Here is a 24,611-nt window from a genome sequence, read left to right on the forward strand (position 1 = left end):
CTCAGACTACAGGCTCTGGTTTTCATTTGTAGAAAGCAGAATAGTTAGAGTCCCCATCTCACTCCCTCCAAAGCTTCAGGTCTGCTTTTCCTCTGAGAAGAATTTAAGACATGAGGTTGGGAAACAGAATCACTTTGGAAGTGCAGCCTTCTAGAACCCAAGACCTTGAAAGGAAGAAGGCAAGGGTCACATTGAGGACATGCCATGGAGTCTGAAACAATGGATACCTATTGTCCATGGTTCCTTCAGTGACGAAGATCAGGCGATCCTGTATCTCATTTCTTTGGCTGGTCATTAGCTTCAGCTCTGTGGTCAGCTTCTTCATTTCCCTCCTTCCTTCTTTCTTGGTGAGGAGGGTTGGGTGGATGATGGCTCCATAGCAGACTCTGTGGGTAGATGAACACAAGTGAACTTGCATAATGACAAGGCATAGAGGATGGACAAACCACCCTGAGGCCCAAACATTAAGATCACATCTGCAACTCAGTGACAACCCAAATATTTGGGGGCAGGCTGAGATGCCCCCTCTGTGGATCTCAGCTCTCCCATCACTCTGTAGAGATGTGACTGGGTAAGCAGTCAGGGATATCCTTTGCCTCCCTACGCATGCTTCAGGGGAACAAAGACCACCTCTTCAGGCATATTCACAGCATCACAGGATGCAACATGGTCCAGAGCCCTGAAGTAGGCCCGTGGTTTCAGAAGCCAGTAGAAAAATGGCACAGTGCACAAGCACTCAGGCGTTGTGAAGAGCCCAGATCTCCTGCCTGGTCACTCCAGGACCACAGTTATGGATTGAAGTCATGCAGGGACACAAAATGGTCTAAAGACTCAACAAATTACTCCATTGACAGCCCAGAACATGGACTGGCATGAAGGAGCCAATCTCTGCCCTGGTCCCACATCTCTACAGTTGTTCAACTACACTAGAGAACTTCCTGCCATCCTCAACTGCGGATTCAGGACCCTGAGGGACCACTGTCAGGGAGAGTTGGTCAGAGGAGTCTGCTGGAGAGACTGATGACATAATCACTTGACCAGAAGCACTTTTCTCTCCAGGTGACTAGAGTCAACAGCCACTGCACCTAAAGGAATCTCCCCAAAGCTGAAGTGCAGTGATGCCTAGCCTCAGCTGGGGAAACATTAGTCCCTCTCTGCCTCCTGCTGGTCTCCTTCTGTCCCCACATTGCACCCCAAGACCCAGGAAAGGTAAAAGCTAGGAGTTCCCAGCACAACAGAGCCTTGGCCTTCCCAGCTCCTGGCTTAGGAAATAAACTAATATTCTGGAATCTTTGACTTTCAGGAATTATGATAAACAGGGATGCCCATTTGCTTCTCAGAGGCTCCAGCTCCTCTGCCCCATTACTGGCTCAGCTCAAGCCTACCTCCTCCAGGAAGCTCCCCATCTCCTGCCCAGCACTCACTGTGCCTTTGCCAGAACCACTTATATGTTCCCGTTTTCCTCTGAGCCTGGACAGCAGCTTCCTTCTGCCTCTCTCTGGACTCTGGATGTTCTCCATTCTCTCTCCCAAGTAGATTCCTCAGTCTTGACAACATGTCTATGGAGTACCCTATAGGCACTGAAGGAATGCCCTAAGTGATGTTGGTGTCTCTACAACACTGGTGACATCACAGGGGATGCCAAGTGCTCTCCAGGATACAATAGAATTTCCAGAGAAGGGACTGCTGATGTCATGGAGAACAGCCCTTACCACCCTGCTAATTAGTTTTCCCTGAACTGACCAGAAGCCCAGATTCCCTTTCCAGGATCCTCTCTTGGGACATAAGGGAAGCCATTTAGCACCTCTTTCCAAAGCCAGAGTTTCCTTGGCTTAATTGGAAGCCCCATTGTACTTTTCTTGGTGAGAACTGAGCTATACTTTCCAACCAGGAATGTCTCATTCTTTCCTCAAAATCCCTCTATTAAATAATACTGAGAAGCCACATTAGGATGGAAATAGCCAGGGGTTTCCTCTACCTTCCTACACATGCTTCAGCCGAACACAGAAATGGTCTCTTTAGGCATATTTACAGCTGCACAGGATGCAACATGGTCCAGAACCTTGAAGTCTGCCTGTGGTTTCAGAAGCCAGTAGAAAAATAATACAGTGCACAAGCACTTAGGTGTTGTGGACAGTCCAGATCTCCTGCCTGATCACTCCAGGCCCATGGCTGGGATTGAAAAGTCATGCAGGGGCACAAAATGGTCTAAAGACTCACCAGGTCACCACACTGACAGCCCAAAACATGGAAGCTGGCACAAAGAAAGCCTATCCATGCCCTTGTCCCATGTCTCTGACAGATGTTTGACTACACTAGAGATCTACCTGCCATCCTCAACTGCGGATTCAGGACCCTGAGGGAACACTGTCAGGGAGAGTTGGTCAGAGGAGTCTGCTGGAGAGACTGATGACATAATCACTTGGCCAGAAGCACTTTTCTCTCCAGATGACTAGTGTTGACAGCCACTGCACTTAAAGGAAACTCCTAAAGCTGAAGTGCAGTGATCTCTGGCCTCAGCTGGGGACACACTAGTCCATCTGCCTCCTGCTTGTCTCCTTCTTTCCCCACATTACACCTCCAAGACCCAGGAAAGGTAAAAGATAAGCATGCCCAGCATAACAGCCTTGGCCTTGCTAGATCCTTACTTAGGGAACGAATAAACTAATGTTCTGGAATCTTGACTTTCAGCAATTATAAGCAGGGATGCCCATTTGCTTCTCAGAGGCTCCAGCTCTGCTGCCCCATTACTGGAAGGCCCATCTCAAGCCCACCTCCTCCAGGAAGCCCCTATCTCCTGCCCAACACTCACTCTGCCTTCACCAGAATCACTTATTTGTTCCCGTTTTCCTCTGAGCCTGGCCGGCAGCTTCCTTCTGCCTCTCTCTGGTCTCTGGAAGGTATCTATTTTCTAAAAGTTCCCTTAGCTTGATTGGAAGGCCCATAGTACTTTCCATGTTGAGAACTGAGCTACACTTTCCAAACACTGTCCAGGAATGTGTCATTCCTTCCTCAAAATCCCTCTATCAATATGAGCAATTAAATATTACTGAGAAGCCACGTTAGGATGAATGTAGACAAAAAAAGATCACCTTCCTCAAGTACAAGTGATTGAAAGCACATTCAGGAAGAACCTGCAGGGATGGTTACAGTGTGGGGTTTGGGTTAATCATGGAAGCCATGTGCTGAGCTTCAGGGAATTGCCCCAGGAGTCCTTAGCAGACAGAGAATACAGCCATCAGGGAGCTGATAAAATTGTGATGATCTATTAGCAAAGGAAACAGAAGTAGTGGATCCACCATGAGAAAAAGGTCTCAGGCTGAGTGTGGTGTTCTCTACTCTGCACCAAAAGACACCAAAGCAGGATCAGTTACAGGTCTCTGAGTTACACGGAGATTCTGCCTCTTGGGGAAAAGAAGGGATAGTGGGAAAATAAGGACAACACCCGAGACACACCTCAGTTGGGAGAGTGACTGCCTAGCATGCACCAAGTCCTGGGTCAATGCCTAGTGCTGTCCCCACCGGCTAGGTGGCCCCACCTGTATCTCAGCACTTGTGAAGTGGAAGCAGGATGAGCTAAGCTCAAGGTGAACCTGAAAAGCCAGTGTGAGGACAGCTTGGGGCACATGAGACCCTGTCTCAACACACAAAATAGAAACATACACTATCTCCAATGCGTCACCTACCAATCCTTTCTAATGAAAAGAACTTACCATTCTCCCTAACAGTCTTCTATCTTAGGGAGATGGAGGGGAAGGTAAAGTGATGTTTTATATCTGAGGACCCTGTTCAGGCCTTTCCTTAGGTCCACATAGAGACCAAATGAAAGTGGGTATGACCATGTGAACTACTGAATAATATCCACTGCTGCTAGCATAGAACTGTGCCTATGACAATCTCTGCCTTTCCCTAAGGGATGCTGCACCAGCAGGTAAGTGTCAGGGGCTAGAAACAAACACCACCGATCCCTTCAAGGGACTAGACAGAAGCCATCAGAGACACCCCACTTCCTTCACCAGAAATTAAATCAAGCTGATCCATTCCAAACCTGGTTGGCTATTGAATCACAAAGGATACCTCCATCCAATTATTTACATTCCTCATAAGTGCCTTTGTATACTGCCCAAAGCCCAGATTTGTAGACAAGCAATGTGTTTCTGTCACTAAGAGTTACCCTGCCCAGGACCTCTGTCCATAAGAGACTTTATAGAAACCTCCCCTCTTCTTCCTCAGGTCTGTTGATGATTTTGTACAGTCTTCACTGGGGAGCCACAGGCTGCAGAGCCCTTCAAAAGTGACTCACTTTACTAGGAAACTATAAGTTTCTATTTCCTTTGCTTTTAAGACAGTTAAATTCAAATAGATAGTGCCTAGCCAGGGACTAGCCATCCCATACTGAACCTCACATCCTAAGTACTTTTCAGGAATGCTTTGAAGGTAGTTTTCTTGGTTTACAGCTTCCAACTTTTAAAATAAATATCAGTGATATATTTACAATGAGTACATCAGTGGAAAATCCAGCCTAACTGAATGGGCAGCAGGACAGTGTCCTGGCCCTTATGTACCTAGACCTGGCTCACAGGCAGGAGTGAGCACACCTTAGGGTCTTCTGCAGGGACAGAGTGAGGTAGAATGGGCACTGATTAGGCTGAATAGCCATCTTGAACTCCCCACAAGTTAGGTTACAAGCAGACTCCCAGTTAACCTTCCAAAGAGTTCCTGCTGAGGCCATGGTCTCTGATTCTGTGTACCATAAAAGGTCATGAAGGTGTCTGTTGAAGGGACCCAAAGTCCTTCCATTTAGCACCCTACAGGACAAGGAGCCAATGTCAGGAATGATGACCCCCCTGTCATAAACTATGTGACAAGAGGGATGTGGAATTTGTGTCGAAGATCAGGGGCCTCCTGGGTGGTGCTGGGTCCCTGTTGGCCTTGTGTAACAGCTTGAAGAGCCCAGTTCGGATGTTCATTGGGATTCCCATGATGATGCATTCAGACACACCTGGAACCAATCAGAACCAAGGTCAGAGAGATGGATTCACAGAGTGGAAGGAACATGACTGAATCAGGATTGCAGAGTTGGGATCTGAGGTCCAGCTCTACCACATATCACCTGGCTGAACTTGGTTCATCATTTTCCTTCCCATGTGTATACCCTAAGGGGATGGCCAAGAAGCACTGTCTCTGGAATGACAGTGTCTGCCTCAGACCAGTAGGTCACCAGAAGCCAATTCAGCTCAAGCCAGTTCTCTGCAACAGGAGTAAAGAGTAGGAGATAGACAGCCTTTGAGAAAGTGCGTAGGCAGCAGGAACCTGCACATAATCAGGAGATGGTGAGTGTGCCACCTTCCTTCCTTAGCTTAGTGCCCAGAAAAAAAGATGCCAATTGGGGGGGGGGCTGGAAGTGCAGGGCCAGGGGCAGCAGTGTCCTTATCAGAATACTGGAAGGCAGGCTGCTATTGACTTCCAGAGGGATAGCCATTTTCTCCATTCCTGGCTCCACTTCACCTCTCTCTCTTTTGGTTTTTGGAGACAGGGTTTCTCTATATAGTACTGGCTGCCCTGGAACAACTCCTGTAGACCAGGATAGGCTCCCCAGAAACTCAAAAATCTGTCCACTTGGTTCCAATGTGTGGTGATTAAATGCATGGATATACACCACATGATTCAGTTCAAGTTTTAAAAGCTCTAAAGCTCCATGCTAGGACTCTGTTTTTACAGGAAGGTAGTTGGAAGTAGATGCATTCTATGTTGATGACAAAGACAACTCCAGGACAGAGAGGCAAAGAGCCAAACTAACCCCATCACACAGTGAGAGCTAATGTTGGAGTGGAGTACTCCACGCAGAGAGATGGGACATTTCCTGTAGTGTGTGGGACAGAGGCTGTGCCAAGGCTGCAAAGGTGTTGGTGGTGGGTGCTAGGTTTCAGTCCTGGTGTCTGACAGCTATACTATGTCTTGTACATGGGCTTCTCCCATTCTAACCCTCCTTTTCTTGCACTTCATGTTGATGTTTTGAAGACAGTGTCTCACTGTGTAGCCTTAATTGGCCTGGAACTTGTTATGTAGAACAAGCTGGCCTTCAATTCAACATAGAACTGCTTGCTTCTGACTCTTGAAGGCTGGGATAAAAAGAATCAACCACCAGGCCTGGATTTCTCATTTCCTTCTCTGTCTCTCCATCTTTAACCTGTGTCTCCCCATTTCCTATCCTACATGGCTCTTAAAATGATGTTCAGTGCATCATGAGGAGACAGGACCACAGACTACCCTACACCCGGAGGCTCTTCCACTGTCTACCTTCGGTCAATCCTGGACAACACGTAGGCTGTTAGTAAATGTAGCCAAGTACAGCTTCAAGGACTAAAAGGTCCCCACTGGCTCAGGGTCCATATTTAATTTTTTCAACTCAAAACTGTCTGCACTGAAAGTAGCTCTCATAATGGGGAGAGGGAGGGCAGGGTGCCTTAGTTGGGCTCTGGAGACAAATGATCCATTGTTTCTGTAAGCCATAGGCCTGGACATAGGAAACCTACTGCATATGGAGTCTTTCTGCCAAGTAAGCAGCATCAAAGAGATGGTCAGCTGTCTTTTCAAAGGAGGTCAGCATCAACACCCACTCGATCTTGGCCAGGCATGTTGGGCCTCATAAGGCCCAGGCGTGAGGTCCAGTGTAACTTCCTGAGCCCAGCTTGAGTTTGGTGACCTGTCTTCGGACATGACTTCTGCATATGAGTGACTCAGCTCAACCTGATCTAGAATTGCCTCTGCTTAGTAACTGCTGAGATGGCATCATCTCATTGGCCTGCTACCCTCACTTCATCCCTCATCGTCCCAACCTATATATGTCCACTCCTGATGCAATAAAATGAATTCCTGCTTTGACAAGACTCCTGGCTCAGTGTGCTTCTCTCCAGTGAGCAGAGGAGGTCTGGGCCATTGACACTCACCATCCTGATCAGCCCAGGGGAGAGACCGGCTGGAATGATCCTGCCTCCACCCTACCTGTTGGTCAGACTGACAGACTGGTGCCCTGTGTGAGGAACGATTTCTTCGACAGAAGAATGCTGATGGGCCAATCGGTCTGTGGGTGAGTGTACCTCCATAAGATATGGGGCAATCTTCTTCTAAGCTAAATCCTTCCTTGGAGTTCCTGTGAGTATTACTAAAGAGCAAGGGTCTCAACCTCTCTGATAGTCAGGCACTCCAGACATGGACTTACCTCAATAAGATCGCCCCATGGTTGCCTGATGGCAGTCTTTTCAACTAGGACACCTGGGATAGAATAGAAATCCTGATTCATAGGACCCAGGTTGACAGAGGAGAGACTGGATGGTGCTGGTCGAGGTGCTAGTTGTGGTGTGAAAATGTCATGGTCATGACAGAACCCAGTGTTAGTTTTTAGAGTTTTAATAGGAGGGAAAGGGGGGAGGAAAAAGGAGAGCCAGTCCTGGAGGGAGAGAAAGATGGTGGGGGGCAGAGCATAGCAGAGAGAGAGAGAGAGAGAGAGAGAGAGAGAGAGAGAGAGAGAGAGAGAGAGAACGGGGTCTGCATCCAGCTTTTAAGGCATAGGTTTCGTGACCATTCTGCATGTACATAGTCACCAGCACCCCATGATGATGTAAGATGCAAGATCCTGAGCTGTGCATGTGCAGGAGTGAGGGCAGGATCCTAACATTCCAAACTTTTTGCTTATTATAAAAAAAGTGAGTGAATAGGAATAGGGGTGTCGTTTCTCCTGGAAAAACTGCTTCCAGCTGACTTGGTGGGCACTGGTTGGTTCTTAGGCGGGTAGGGAAGGGGGCCTTTCAAGGTAGATAGGCATCCTGGGATGGTGGGCTATTCTGCTGCCCTGGAGCCATCCATCCTTCTTGGTTTGGCACTCTAGCTGCTTTTGTATCTGACAGGATGCTGGTGAGACAGGAAAAGCCTGAAGTAGATCCCACCTGTCCAGATGGATTTAAGCTGGTTTCTGGAGCTTGGGAAAAATCTTGAACATGTTAAGAAGCAGCCATGAGAAAATTAGTGACCATTGTAGTGTTTAGTACTCTGCTTATAGTGGTTAGTGCTATGAGAGAGACAGAAAGATTGGAACATATTTTTTTTTAAAGATTTATTTATTATGTATACAATGTTCTGCCTCCATGTAACTTTGCACGCCAGAAGAGGGCACCATATTTCATTATAGATGGCTGTGAGCCACCATGTGGGTGCTGGGAATTGAACTCAGGACCTCTGGAAGAGCAGTCAGTGCTCTTAACCTCTGAGCCATCTCTCCAGCCCCATGTTTTTAAGCTTTATCAGAGACAGATTATTTTAAGGCATCTGTTTCCTTTACTAGTTTAACATCCAGGAGACAAAGGTGATCAATTGTTGAGAGCATTTAATAGTAATAGATGGTTATATTAAAGTCTGTTTTTGTAGAGCCCAGACACTTTTGGGTCTGGGGGTGTAAATACTTTTTAGCTGTTACAATTTCTTACTTGATGATTGTCCCTGAACTCCAGTTCTGTGGTGGTCTGAAGCAGCCATTAGCCGAACAGTTAGAGGAGGGAACCAGGAAGAGAAAATCTTGTGGTGCATGAGAACTTATTTCTTTGGAATTAGGGTCAGGGCAGAGATCAGGGCCCTGTCTGTGTTCGTGAGGAGGAGAAGCACTTCTGACAGGTCTGGAGTGAGGCACTTGGAGGGAGCAATGAAATGAAAGCTCCTACCTTAGCTGGAAAATCTTTTCCCAATAAGTAACCCTGAAAGTGCAATTAAGTCTGGTGAGGTGGGTAAGGCTGTCCCTCCCTACCCTGACAATAGGGAAATGAGAGGTAAGACCCTAAAACTCCCAGGACTGGGTTAGTGGCACTGGTATCCAGAAGGAAAGAAACGGATTGCTTCTATGCTGCATTCTGGGTTCCCTGCGAACGAGCCTGTGGCCAAGCCTAGGTCTGCTGGAGGTCTTTGTCTGTCCCCCTGCCTCTTGGTGCCTGGGGGCAGTCAGCTGACAGGTTGTCTTTCTAGGTGGCACTTTGTTTTTTTTTTTTTTTTTTTTTTTTTTTGAGACAGGGGTTCTCTGTGTAGCTTTGTGCCTTTGCTGGAACTCTCTTTGGAGACCAGGGTATCCTTGAACTCACAGAGATCCACCTGCCTCTGCCTCCTGAGTGCTGGGATTAAAGGTGTGCGCCGCCACCTGGCTTCTATGTGGCACTTTGAACAAGGGTCAATTGATGGCCTGGCAGGGCATGCACTAGACCACATGGCCTTTTTTTTTTTTTCTCTCTTCACAACCAACAATTTTCAGGAGCCAGCTGGACACTTGGGTGTTTTTATCTCTCTCCTGGTGCACCTTAAATGCCACAGATGAAACTTCCCCCTGTGGGTTCAGGAGCCTTGCTCTCCAGATGTTTAAGTTTTAGTCCTATGTCAGGGAAGTCTGGGGGACAAGAGACAGATTTTACTGTGTGTCTTGAATTTTTTTTTTTTTTTTAATTTCTGTTGGATTGGGGACAGCTTTAGGAAGACTTTCCAGGAGGCAGGATATAAAATCTATGGCTAAAGAGCCATCCTTATTACTGTAAACTTATTTGCATGGATCCTAGCCTGCTTCCAGACCTGTCTGTGCTTCTCAAGGCAGCTTGAGAATGAGTGGGAGGAGTTAAAGTGAGAGACAGGGTGGGCAGAAGTGGCCCAACCAATAACTGGAGAGCAGAGAACGGAAGTCAGATAGACACAGTAGTGGCTGGCTGCACATGGCAGAGAAAGAATCAGAAATAGAGAAGGAGAAGGGTCCAGAGCTTCAGTAGAAAGCTTGGGGATAAGGTAACTCTTCATTTGCCCATTTGCTGGCAGAAGTTAAATAACTCCCATGAAGTATCAGGGTTCAAACAGCCAGATCTTCTGGTATCCGCCCCTATGTCCCATGGCTGCAGTACTGAGAGAGGAAAATAAAAAATTAAAATAACAAACAGGATCCCATTTCCTGTTTCAGCTCCTATTTCAAGTGTCCTTGAGAATAGGCAGTCTGCACAAATTACCCAACTGTTGTCACGATAAGGGTAAGGGCTGGGGTGTACTTACTGGAGGACCTCCCAGGGGCGTGGACAGCATCCTATACTTCCTCAAGATAGAATGTGTCATGATACTCAGCAGAGGACCCCCCAGGGGTCTATCTTGAGTAATATAGCTCAGGCTGCATTTGTGGGAAATGGCAGGGGACTCACCAATCTTGGCAGCAGTGGTCATGGTGGCAGGAGCAGTCCTGATGCAGTACCGAGGTGGCGGCAGCAGCGTCAGCTGGGCAAATGAGAAAGCAAATAGGCAGTCGCAGGTCCTCAGTATAGGTTTCTGACAACGCTCAGCCCCAGAGGCTGAGTGGAATCTCCTATGGGAGTCCACGGCACCAATGAAAGGATGGTAATCAGTGCTTGTGAGGGCGCTGGTTGCAGCTGGTCACAGTCAGACAGAACACAGTGTTAGTTTTTAGAGCTTTATTAGGAGGGAGAGGGGGGAGGAGAAAGAGGAGAGCCAGGTCTGGAGAAAGAGAAAGACGGTGGCCGGGAGGGAGCAGAGCAGAGCGGAGAGAGTAGGGGTCTGCATATGGCTTTTAAGATGCAGGTTGTGGTTGGGGATTTAGCTCAGTGGTAGAGCGCTTGCCTAGCAAGCGCAAGGCCCTGGGTTCAGTCCTCAGCTCCAGAAAAAGAAAAAAAAAATGCAGGTTGTGTGACCACACCTCGAGTACATAGTTGCCAGCACCCCCTGATGACGTCAAGACCCAGAGCTGTGCATGTGCAAAGTGAGGGCAGGATCCTAACTGCTATCCCCATTGTTACTGCCTTAAAGGGCTGCTTTCCACCAAGGCCCATTAAGGTGAAATGGCCCGTGGATACCTTGGAACACCCCAAGAGGTGAGACATAAATCTGGAGCCCTACAAGGAGAAGGGGCCTGTAGGGAGACCTCAAGAAGATGGAACGAAGCCTGGGGACAAAAGGGACATAAAAACTCAGGCCACACCCAAACCAAAACCCGAGTCAGCCTGGCTCATCTGGCTCAATGTATCCATCTCTCGATCCCTTTGATGCTGCCCCCTGGCCTTCAAAGGGCCCAGCAACATCTGTCCGCTCTCCCTGCCAATCCATTCATAGCTCCCTCCATCCCGCATTCCATTTCCCCAATCTGTCTGCACCTCTGCCCTACTGGGGGGGGGGGGGAACGGCCCCAGAGGAGGTGACTGGCTTCTTTCCTGTTAATATTAACCCTGGCAGCAATCGCTCCCTTGCCTGGTACCCCTGGGAGGCTTAGAAACTTAAGGGCCTTTAAAAGGCCGTTTCAGAGAATGGGCCAAATTCCTCTTGAGCTGAGACTATCCTTCTTGGTCTGGCTCATCAAGCCTTGACCACTCTGGATTGGAAGACCCTCGCCAAAGCAGTCCTCTCCGGACCCCTCTACTTGAAATGGGATGCCTTCTATCTAGAGGAGTGTAGGGTCCAGGCAGAGAAAAATCAAGTGGCCAACCCTCAAATCCCTATCACCTTTGGAATGCTGTCCAGTACCTCCGACCAGTACTCCACAGGCCTCCAGCAGGCCGCCATCCCTGCCCCCTATCAAGATCAAGTTAGGGCACTTGGGATAGCTGCTTGGAAAACAATTGGATGAAGGCCCCACGGAGGCTCCTATATCCGGGGTCTATCAGAAATCAGGCAAGGACTAGCGACGTATGTTGAAAGGGTCAATAAGAGTCTCCAGAGAAATTTTCCTCCTGGGGATCTGAAGGATAAATTTGTAAAAATGTTGGTGTGGGACGGCACGAACACTGATCATAAACTTGCCTGTGCTGGATTGAGAGATCAAGACATTAGCAAATGGATTGTGGCCTCCCGAGATGTTGGCTCTACTCCTCACCAGGCCCAAACCATGGCCGTAGCCACGTAGGCAGCTAATAGGGAACAGATGACATTAGTCAATGCCCTCCAGCAAGTCTCTATGGGAGGAAAACGGTCCTGCTTTGGTTGTGGGAAGGAAGGCCATTTTAAAAGAGTGTCCTAACCATGTTAAGGGCACCTGCATGGTTCCTCCTCATAGGGCCTGTCCCAAACCCCATGCCCCAGGTGTAAGAAGGGGTTCCACTGGGCAAAAGACTGTAGATCTAAATTCAACCTCCAAGAGGCGCCTTTAAACTCCCCCAGGGGTGATCCCCAGCCCCATTAAATAAGGGGAAAGAGGTGGTCAAAGCCCTCTGGACCATACCCTTGGTACGGGTCCTTGCCCTGAGGCCCAAGATGACCTTGACTATTGAAGGAAAAACCTTTAATTTTATCATAGACACTGGGGCTGACCGCACAGTCATTCAAAAGGAGGAAGTTCCCTCCTCCTGGCAGTTGGTTCCCGGATCCCATGTGCTTGGCATTGGGGGGGGGGGGCATTCTATGTCATGGGAGAAAGCTAATTGGTTGCCCTGGACCAACCCTGACAGTAATCATGGGAGGTTCGCTCCCTTCTGGTTCCTGGTGTAACTGTTACCCTTCTTGGTCAGGACATCCTTGGGGAAGCTTTATCACCACAGGCCATAAGGCCCCTCCTTATCAGGACGTGCTTGACATTGAAGAGTACCAACAGCAGTTTGAGGAGGGGCATGAAACACACCCCAATTACAGGCATGATCCCTATTTTGAGAAGCTTCCCAATCCTAAGGGCCACTGCTCGCCCCCTGGTGCCAAAGATTCAGTGGACACCTGGGGAACCTGAATGGGTTGATCAGTGGCCTCTACCATCCTTTAAATTACAACAGCTTGATGCTCTGGGTAAACAATTATCCTTGGGGCATGTTTGGCCATCCACCAGTCCCTGGAAACCTCCTGTTTTTGTTATAAAAAAAAAGCTAATGGTTCCAAAGGGGACTTCCCTGGATACCTGCCATCCCTAATACCTATTATCTGACTATTATTGATAGTAAGGATTGTTTTTTCTCCATTCCATTCCACCTAAATGATATGGAGAGGTTTGCATTGTCCCTGCCCTCTACCAATTGCAGGGCCTGACTTAAGGTCTGAGGGGACCGTTTTGCCCCAGGGGATGGCTAACAGCCCCTTATGTGTCAGTACTTTATGTCACATATTTTTTTCTCCCTGATGGGATGCCCTGACATTTTATATTTACATGGATGATATTATTTTAGGAAGCCTCACTTTGACAGACCTTCAGGACCTCACCACTAATTGCCTTACCATCTTGAAAGCTCATAATTTTAGGGTAGCTTCCGATAAAATACAGTCCATCCTCCTTTTTAACATTCTGGGCTCTCTACTGTCCCTTGATACAGTTTCTCCAGCTAAACCCCAGTTGCTTATTCAAGAGACCTATACCTCAACTCAGCTTCAAAAGATGCTGGGAGAAATAAATTGGCTGAGGCCATGGATCTCTGTGCCCACAGAGCAGCTAACCCCTTTAAATAAATTCCTTAAGGGCCTTGACCTTTCATCCCAGATAGCCTTATCTTCCACCATCTGCAAATCTTGCAACAGGTTCAACAAGCCATTGATACAGCAGCCCTTAGGAGATTCCACCCTGACCTGCCTGTCTCCCTGTGTATTTTTCCTGGGGAAACCTTATGCACTGTGCTGTTCACACAAGAGGGGGAGCCCATTCATTGGGTTCACCTCTCAGTGGGTGGAGCCCCCCGGGTTTACTCCCTGACCAACCAGGTAGCCAATTGCATTATTAAGGGCAGGGATATTTCTGTCAGGATGTTTGGCACAGAACCTCATTCTGTTATTGTTTCATTTAAAATTACTGACTTTAACTAGCTTCAAAGAAATAATAGCAGAATTGCCACAGCCCTTGAGGGGTTTCCAGGGAAGGTTGATTGCCATTATGGCCCTTCTCCTATCTGGAGTGGAGGCCCCCTAGAACTTTTCTGCCTCATCCAAACCCCGATTTTCTTATGGTGTTTACCAATGGGGGACATTTGGGGGCTTCTCTAGTTGTGTTCCCACCCCTTGGACGAGGAGAGAAACCTATACCTATAAAAACAATTTCCCGGTCGGGTGGTGGTGGCACATGCCTTTAATCCCAGCACTCTGGAGGCAGAGCCAGGTAGATATCTTTGAGTTCGAGGCCAGCCTGGACTATAGAGTGAGTTCCAGGAACGGTGCAAAGCTACACAGAGAAACCCTGTCTCAAAAAACAAACAAACAAACCAACAATTCTCCCATGAGGTGGAGGGATCTATGCAGTTTAAGGAATTGTTTGCTGTTGTTATGGCACTAGATTCCATATCAGAGTCATTTAATCTATTCTCTGATAGCCTTTATGTTATAAATCTTTTGCCCAACCTGGCAGAAGCCCATATTAAATTAGATTCCAACCCCATTTCTCTTCTTATGATTTGCTCCTTACTTAAACAGAGACTCAATCCCATTTATTTACAACATCTTAGAGGTCACCAAAATTTGCTGGGATTCTTTTCCAAAGGAAATCAGTTGGCTGACCATCTGGCTTCAATGCCTCAATGTAATACTGTTACTGAGGCCACAGATTTTCACCTACTTACCCATGTTAACTGGAGAGGCCTGAAACATAAGTTTCCTCAGGTACTGATTAAAGATCTCAGAAAAATGGTCTGGACCTGTAAGGCCTGACAGCCCTTCCTTCAGATCCCTCCCCTCCAAAAGATGGAGAGCAATACCCAAGGACTTCACCCCAATCATCTCTGGCAGATTGATGTCACACATTATTCCCCATTTGGAAAACTTAAATATGTTTTTCTTTCCATAGATACCTTCTCCCGCGCCTGTTGGGCATCAGCTCATGCTGGGGGCGTGGGGTCCAAGCATGCTATTAGTCATATGCTTCAATGCTTTGCCACCCTCGGTTTACCCAGCCAAATCAAAACAGATAATGGCCCGTGCATTACTGGCAAAGCCTTTATAAATTTCCTACACACCTGGAAAATTTCTCATTCTACTGGCATCCCCTATAATCCTAGGGGTCAGGCCATCGTGGAGAGATTCAACCAAACACTTAAGTCCCAATTACAAAAGCAAAAGGGGGAGTCTCTACCCTCACATGATCAACTAAGAAAGGCATTATTAACCTTAAATATTTTAAATTTTTCTAGGGAAGGTAAATTTTTGTCTCCTTTTCAAAAACATTAGTCCTCCTTGGTTACTTATAGTACCATTTGGGTCAAGTGGAGGGACCCCTAAACTGGGGCCTAGAAAGGGCCAGACCCACTCCTCACTGCAGGAAGAGGGTTCAGATGTGTCTTTCCTCAAAATGAAAAGAGACCCATTTGGGTATTGGCCAGAGACCTCAAATATTTACCCCAAAAAGGGGACAATGATAATGATGGCTCCAGGGAGTGTTCTACCACGGAGGATAGTCTTTTTGCTTCTTCCTCAGAAATCACCAAAGATGCAGATGCTGTTGCTCATCCTGATGGTGGTATTGACTACCCAGCCCGGTGAAGAAGGGTTTGGGGGTCCTTATGATGCACAAGAAACCCTGAACCTGATATGGAAAACCTTGTGATAGTGGTAGTGGACTGTTCAAGGCCTTACCATACTCTGGACAGCTGATGAGCATGGCAGATTGTGGTGGCAAGGTTGCATACCTCAGCATTTGTACCAGCACCACTGTTATTGGATCTGCCTCACATAAATGGGTTTGTGTAGAGAAGCCTAAAATCATACCTACGGTAAATGGCAAACCTGGGCCCTGTTCCTGCACCTCCTTTTACCAATCCATGCATGCCACCTGCTATACCACGGTGCATGAATACATTAGAAAGGCTGATAAGACCTACTGGATTGCCACCAGAAATGGCATTGGCTATTTTTGGGTACTTTTGGTTCTGCCTTGGAAGGCAGATGGGGGAACTGAATCCTGTTTCTGCCATTCTGGTTACCATGTTTGCTGGGAATTGGAGTCCCCCATCAGTTACTCTGAAGGCAGAGGAGTACAGGACCAGTTGTGGGAATTACACACCCCAAAGAGAGTGGAACAACTGCTTAAAGCTGAGTTCCCCAAGCTCTCCTACCACCCCTTAGCCCTCCATAATGAGAAAGGGGACCAACCTTGAAGCTGGTATCCAGGCCATCCTGGAGACATCTCTCTCCACACTTAATCAGATCAATCCCTCCGTTTTGGAAAATTGTTGGCTCTGCCTCTGCCCAGGGCCACTGTGACCATTGGGCATTGCCTGTTAATGTTTCCCATTCCAACTTTACATTTTTTATGGTGCATATCTTATTTATTTATTCCATTGTTTGCTCATTTGTTCGTTCATTCATTCATTCATTCATTCATTTATTTATTTATTTTCTGGATTCATTCGTTTGCTTATTTATTTATCTATTTATCTATCTGTCTATCTATCTATCTATCTATCTATCTATCTATCTATCTATCTATCTATCTTATCTATCTATCCATCCATTTATTTTCTGGACTGAACCCAGGGCCTTGTGCTTGCGCTCTACCAAAGAGCTAAATCCCCAACCCCAAACTTTACATTTTTCTAAATTGATGTTTCCTCTACTGTCCCCCCACCTGGCTGTTCCCCTGCCCCACCTATTAAGATGCAGCCCCTCCATGTTTTGCCCACTAATTCCTGTCTCTGGATTCCCCACAAAATGGTACAACGCCATTGACGTGGACCAGGTCTCCTCTTTCTTTTGTGCTGGCAACGACACTACCCCCTTCCCCTTTAAGCAGATATGTCCCCCCATGGAAATGGTTTTTGTGTGTAGAGGAGGAATGGCTTTTAGCTTTCTCCCTGAGACATAGACAGGCCTTTGGGTCCCCGCCATACTCATACCAGATGTGGATATCATCCCTGGTAATGAGGCTCTTCCAGTACCCTCTTTTGACTACACAGGAGGAAGGGCCAAGAGAACCATTCAAATGATACCTCTCCCTGTTGTCCTGGGAGTAACTGCAGGCATGGCCACAGGAGCCGCGGGGACAGGCCTGTCCTCACATCTTTTTAGGAAATTATCCATCCAGTTAATTGATGATGTAAAGGCCATCTCCAGCATCATTCTTGACCTGTAGAGTCAGTTAGACTCTCTGGCTGAGGTAGTCCTCCAGAATAGGAGGGGATTAGATCTGCTAACTACAGAAAAGGGGGGGGGGTGTCTTTGTTTTTACAGGAAAAATGATGCTTCTATGCGAACAGGTCGGGGATTGTCCGGGATAAGATAAAGAGGCTCTAGGAAGACCTAAAAAGGGGACAGCGGGAGTTTCAAGAAGGTCCTCTGTGGACAGGCTTTCATGGATTCTTACCCTACTTCCCCTCCTTGGACCCTTCCTTCTCCTTATTCTTCTCACCATTGGGCCTTGTGTGCTCAATAAGTTCACATAATTTATCCACCAGACTGGAAGCAATCAAGATAAATCAGGTACAGGTACACTACCAAAGATTAGCCACTCAGGAGTCTGGTCCCTCCCATGGCTAGATATTCTCCTACAAATATCCTTCTTCTGCTCTCCATTTGACCAATGATGGGTAAGCTCTCAGAAGGGCTGAGACAACCCAAGAGAGGTCACAGAGCGAACCCCACTCTCCCATTCATGATACATGGTACTCAATGACGGGTAAGATCTCCAAGTGGGGGACAACCTAAGACAGGGGCCCATGTCTTACAAAAAAAGAAAAGGGCCGGGTGTGAAGCCCAGTGTAACTTCCTGAGCCTAACTTGAGTGTGGTGACCTGTCTTCAGACATGACTTTCACATATGAGTGACTCAGCTCAACCTGAACTAGAATCTCCTCTGCCTAGTAAGTGCTGAGATGGCATCATCTCATTGGCCTGCTACTTTCACCCCCTCCCTCGTCACCCTGACCTATATAAGTCCACTCCTGATGCAATAAAATGAATTCCTGCTTTGACAAGACTCCCGGCTAAGTGTGCTGCTCTCCGGGGGACAGGGGAGATCTGGGCCATAGACACTCACCATCCTTCTCAGCCCCGGGGAGAGACAGGCTGGACTGGTCCTGCCTCCACTCTACCTGTTGGTCAGACTGACAAGGCCAAACCTAGTAATACCCAGGACTTCACCCTGTGCCAGGGAAGATGGTCAGATAAGTCTCAAGCCATTCCAGGAAGTTCAAAACCAAAGCAGAAGACACCAGAACCAATAGGAACAGCCAAGCAGCTATTCATGGCACCACTAAAAGCAGATGGTTTTTAGTGCAGCTTCACAGCCACTGGGGGATCCCAAGGACAGCATGTTACCTATCAAGTGTACCCAGACACTGTGCCACACAGAATTAGAAATGAGTTTAAAAAAGGGGGTTTCTTCTCCTTTCCTATGATCATTAAGCTGATACTAGAAACAATTTAGTTAATTCCTGTCAAGGAAATAAGCCAAACATACAACAGACCCACGTGGGACCAGTATTGTCAACATCTTATCATGTGAGGGAGGACTTCATGAAGCCTCACCTGAGGATTTATAGCCAGGTAGTGGTTTTTGGGGATGGAGACAGACATATTCTTCAATGGTGTAAACACTGGTGAGGTGCCCATGGTCTAGTAAATAGCTTATTCCTAACATCTGCCCTTATAAGCAGCCCTAATGATAACCATTGGGTCATTAAAAAAAAAAAAGGCAAGAAAATAGAAGGACTAGGAGGAAGAGGAAGGGGACAAAGGGGTGTGCGAAGTGCACAAGAGAGGGAAACAGGAGGTGAATATGACCAAATATGTCAGGATATACATACACAAAAAGGTCATAATGAAATTCATGTTATGCACAATTAATATATGCTAATAAAAGCATTTGAGGAAACAAAATCAATGGGTCATGAGGAAGAGTAAACAAGGGGGCACCCACATGATTATGCACCCACATATGACAAATAGATATAAACCTGTATTGCAGAAAAAGTGAAATACCATAATCACACATTTGCAGATACCTTCTCCTTCATGGCTGCCATGGTCACGCCTGGTGTTTGTATTTTGGTTCTGGAGGTGAGCCCAGAAACACAGGGATATTTACTATGACCTTGCTCTATGTCTGAGGTACACCTCTGGTTCCATAATGTCCTCTACTTCAGTATAGGCTCATCAGGTCATAGAAATACAATGCACTACTGTATGGGGAGGAATCAAACACCCACAGCAGCTTCCTACTACACTACTTACTCTGTGTGTGTGTGTTTATGAGTGCTGATGGAGACCAAGCACAGGGCCATGCATGCTAGACAAGCACTCTGTCACTGAGCTACACCCCCAGCACTACTCTCTGGAAATGGCTACAGAAGCAGCACTGGAATGGGTTAGGGAACCATCACCCCAAGTCACCTGGGCATCCTAGTTTTGGTAACGGCCAGTTTGGCTGTAGAATAAGACTCAGGACATGAACAAAAGCCGTGTTAGAGCTTTTCTCCTCCAACGACTGGTTGTGTTGAAATTCTCACATGGAGAATTTACTGAAACACCTGATCCCATCAGCACACATGGGCCTTTGGTGGTGACACCTACTTCCTGTCCAGGTCAGTCCTCACAGAAGTGTACTTTCTATGTTGTATACACTCTTTGGCTGTTTGCCTGACTGTAGGTTTCATGACCCCTGACAACCTGGAGCCTCCCTTCTCTCACACCTTGTAGGTCATCAGGTCTGAGAGCAGCATCACGTGCCTCCTGTCAATGCTCATGCCATGGTTGACCATCGTGTACTGGATCTCATTGATGATGGTTGTCTGGGCAGCTTCAATGCCCAGAGTTTTCTCCACCTAGGGAGAGCTAGGAGTGAGTGGAGGCAGTCCCTTCTGGGAGCTACCTCACTCCTTCCCATTTGACAAGCACAAAGCAAACACTGCCTTATTTCCCCAAACAGATTGCTGTTTAAATGCTGGGAAAGAGAGAGCAAATGCCAGAGGCAGGAAACAGCTGGGTACTGGCTTAGGGTCCAGTTGCAATGGTACCTCATAGGTGTTACTGGAAGTGTTCTGGGTACCTTCTATACCATGGGTGGCCATGACTGCCCACAGGCTGTCACCTTCTACTAGACACTTAAACTTTCCCTTTGCCCTCTACTCATTGATATGGATGACAGCTCTGGACACCCCTTGGATGCCCTGTACCACCACCTATGTTCAACACAAATGCTCAAGATGCTGCAACCTCTAGGTCCCTATTGAGAGGATCAGAAATAGGACTGAAGAATGGGCTGGTAACCTAGTTCATGGCATTCTCAGCCCCATTATTACCAGCAGAGTGTGTACTCCAAGAGTGCCTGGGTACTGCCTAGAGTTAGGGGACACACAGTTCAGAGGACTGTGCCCCAATCTATAATCAGCTTGAAGAGAGAGCAGAAAGAAGATGGACAGACAGACTTCCAGTCTAAGAAGTCAATACAAGAGCTAGCTGAGGGCTCAGTGGATAAAGGAGCTTGCCACAGACTGACAACCTGAGTTTGATCCTTGGGACCCACAAGGTAGTGAGAAGGAGTCAAATACCACAAGCACACTACCCACTCTCCCATTCCCTAAATCAATTAAGGACCAGGCTGAGCCAGTGGGTATATGGCCATGAAGTACTCGGTGCCATCCTTGGTCTCTGTAGTGCCCTGGTCCCCATCCTCACTCTGGGTTATCTCCAAAAGAGGACTCTTGGCCTCACCTTGGGTAGATCCTTTTTCAGAAACTGCAACACATAATACATGGAGCTCTTGCTGTTTTCCCTGGGTGTGACACACACCACGGCCTCACCATGAACAGCTACATCACCAGGCTTCACTCGGAGCTTAGATGTGCAGATGGAGCACCACACTGTCTCAGCATTCACCTGCAAAGTGCCAGGGGACATTACCAAGAGACATCTGCCGACTTCTGTGTCAAGGCTTTCATCCTTGATGTCATGGTGGCTTTTTCCCCTCGGATACAAGGTTTCTCTGTGTAGTCCTGCTGGTCCTAGGACTCACTATGTAGACCTGATGTCCTTGAACTGAGAGACTGGCTGCCTCTGCCTGGCTCATGAGGGCTCTTGAAGAAGTCTTGGTAGTCATGTTTGTGCTGCCTGGTCTACCACGAAATTCATTTTATTTTGATTCATGTGTATGTGTGTTTGTCTGTGTGAATGCATGTCACCTGTGTATAGGTACACATGAAGACTGATGAGGGGGTCATCTCCCCTAGAGCTGGAGTTACAGGAGGTTGTGGGTGCTAGAACAGAACTTTTATCTCCTGGAAGAGCAGTTAAGTACACCACAAAATTATGATATAGAACATATTTATGTTCAATATCTCTGCTTGATCCATAAATAGTAGATTCTTTATACTCAAAAAATGAATGTTTTCCTTACTGAAAATTTATGCCCTACCAATGACAACAAATAGAGCCCATGGAGAAAGTTCTGGACTGTCTGGAGAACAGGGGCCAGGAGGACTAAAAAGATTGTGGTTTGTGTGCTACACTCCCACATGTAACTGGATTCTTCATTTTTTTTCCTTTTTTCTGGTCCCTAGATAAAACCCAAGACCTTGTACATGCTAAGCAATTACTCTACTAACAAGATACATCAATGTCTATAAATCAACTGTATTACCAGAGTCAAAAGGCCCACAGAAAGAGAGACTTGACTGTCATGTGGGAACCACAAGACTGTGGACTGTGGCACTTGGGAATGGCTTCCAGAACTGTTTCAAGGCTAAGACTGCCATAAGGATTAGAGAGCAAGGGTAAAGAGGCTGTTATCAGTTTACAATCCCAACCCAAGTCAGCTGACCCCTAGATACATGGTTACCAGTCAAATGTTCTTTATCTTCACAAATACCAGTGTGAGGGGTCAGGTTAACCCACCAACTGAAAACATTACAAACCAGCCAAGCCCTGTGCTGAGACTCACAGGTGAGTAAGGCAGAGCTGGCCATAGGATATGAAGATGGACACAGCGATCAAATATCCTAACATGCTGTGTTGGTAAACCGACACATGTAGATCATACCCACACGGAGTCAAAGAGTTTCCTATGATGGCCAAGTCTTGTCTGCATCAGGGACAACTCAGAAGGACGTGACAGTTAATGGGGTGACAACAACAAAGACCAGCCAGAATCTTTACACTGCTTCTCTGCCTGCTGAACATTAACCCTGGTTTGGTAGCACCTGTCTCAGGACCGTGGGATCACATCCTCCACATTTTACCTCTCTGACTCACCTCCAGTCTCAGAAGTTGGATCTGTTCCAGGGAAAGCTTGACGAGAATAAAGCAGTCATCAGGAGGAAACACTTCTTCAATGTAGTCTGAGATCTGCCAGGATGCTGAACCCAGTGAGAATATCTCAGGCATGGGAATCCTGCATGGATGCCTGGCAGTCTAGAACAATTAGCATACCTATCTCATGTACTTGTCCATACAGGTCTTCAGAAACTTCTGGGTGGGGGTGATATGGTCCAAGTGGTACAGCACACGAGGCTGGAAGGACAAAGCCAAGTGCACATCTGTGAAACACTGTGTCCTGACATGTCTGGGAAGGCTGTACCTCTATTGTACCATTGTTGTTGATGCCATACTTATCTCTGGTTTTCTTGATCTTCTCAGACACCCCTTTAATGAATGTTATTTCCTGAAATTATTCCCTGAAATAATTACAGAACACACAAACATTGTATGATTCTCAATGATTTAGACAGTGCAATCATTCTGTAACTTCCAACAATGGACACAGTATACTATATAGCTAAGAACTGGTAAACACACAGCATCAAGGATGCAGTGTGGGCCTTGGTTCTCTTACACAGTGCTATAAGGAGCCTTCCACTCTGGAAAACTGACTCTCTGAAGATGTGACTAGGTCTCATTACCAACCTTTTCCCATGTGTTGTTTGATATTTTGTTTGTGTTCTGAGAAATAAAGCTTGCCTGGAGATTAGAAGGTGCAGCTAGCCACTAGTTAACCATAAAGGCCAGGCAGTGGTGGCACACACCTTTAATCGCAGCACTCGGAAGGAAGAAGCAGGAAGACCAGGAGTTCAAGGCCACCCTTGGTTACTCGAGATTGAACCAATCTAAAAGAGAAACAGAGCTGGGAGGTGGTGGTGCACTTGTTTAATCCCAGCACTAGGGAGGTGGAGACAGTAATATAAGGCAGGTGGAGACAGGATCTCTGAGATTGCCTAGAGGTAAGAAGTATCTAGTGGCTGCTGCTCTGCTTCTCTGATATCCAGGCAATCTTTACTTGTCAGAACAAACAAAAAATCATACAACACCCAAGAGTTTTCCAGTGCCCTTAATCTCAGTCTCATTGTTGTGGGAAGAAGCTCAGCATAGCTCTGGGGACTTTATGAGGCTTACATACATTTCCACACTCAGTATGCATGACTCCACTCTGAAGGCTTCTTTGGACACATTATCAATCACTCTGAACATCACTCACTGTTTCTGTCCTATGGTTACAGCTTCTCAGAGTGGGTTGGGATAGTCAGCTCTTTCTTTGTTTGGTTTTTCTCTGTGTAACAGCTCTGATTGCCCTGGAACTCACTTTGTAGATCAGGCTGGTCTCAGACTTACAGAGATCCACCTACCTATGCCTCCCAGTGCTGGTACTTAAGTTGTGTACCACCATACCTAGCTAAACTCCTCCTTTGTATTTAGAAGGTATGAGACATGTAGGATAGCCCTGCAGTTCAGACATCTTTCTAGATAGAAATGATTTCATTTAACAAAGAGCCGTGATCAAGGCCCCCAAGAGGAATGGGAAGACAACACAATGGGTTTCTGATCCGTGATGGGAAGACTCTGCAATCTGAGACAGACACATGGCAGTCACTAGTGACAGATGTTCAGAATGGCTGCAGAAGGAGTAAGAGAGTGGACATGGGGCTGGTGACAGGGCTCACACAGACCAGTTCTCTAGGTTCTTCCTCCCAACAGGAAGACAAGACATTAATTCTTCATGCTGACTAGTGAGATACTGTCCAGGACACAACAAAAACATACTAAGACCACGGCTTACATAATGCACTGGGAGGCATTTGTTAGACCATGTTCTCACCACCACAGGGCAGAGCCTACCTGCAAGAGGCTGTCTTGGCAGCAGAGAAACTTGTTCTTCTTCATGATGGCCTTAGTGGTCAAGATGAGCTCATTCTTACTGAGAGCAGGTTCGCTCTGACATGGAAACATTGCCTGAGTACAGAAAGGACATGGCTTTACATATGCCTGGGGAGGGGGAGGGAGACTATAAGGTAGAGGAATTTACTAGACATAAAACTACTCAGTGAGCTTTTAGCAACCTGTGGCTCTCTTTGCTAACAAACTGTAGACTCCACTTTTCATCCTAAAATGAAAACCAGATAAGTTGATACTCTGCCTTTTGTTTGTTTGTCTGAGACAGTCTCATGTGGCTCAGGCTAGCCTCAAGCTCACTATGCAGTGAAGCTGACCCTTAACTCCTGATCCTCTTCCCTCTCAAGCCACAGGATTACAGGCATGCACTAACATCCCAGTCAGCAATCCCCATTTCATTTAAAGAGTTTCACTCTTACTGGTTAGTATGGATCTACTATTCCAAACTCAACTCCAGCCCAGAATTGCATTAAAAAGGTACATTGCTGGAGCCAGGCTACATGGCACACCCTGTAATCTCAGCTATCTGGATGGCCCAGGCACATA

The 24,611-nt window shown here is 47.0% G+C and overlaps 1 pseudogene; it reads right to left on the reverse strand.

The window, feature by feature from the left end:
• Positions 1-4,857: 4,857 nt before the first annotated feature.
• On the reverse strand, positions 4,858-24,122 carry LOC118591220 (annotated as a pseudogene).
• Positions 24,123-24,611: the final 489 nt, after the last annotated feature.

This window comes from Onychomys torridus, chromosome 9 (assembly GCF_903995425.1).
Source record: "Onychomys torridus chromosome 9, mOncTor1.1, whole genome shotgun sequence".
NCBI classification, from domain to species: Eukaryota; Metazoa; Chordata; class Mammalia; order Rodentia; family Cricetidae; genus Onychomys; species Onychomys torridus.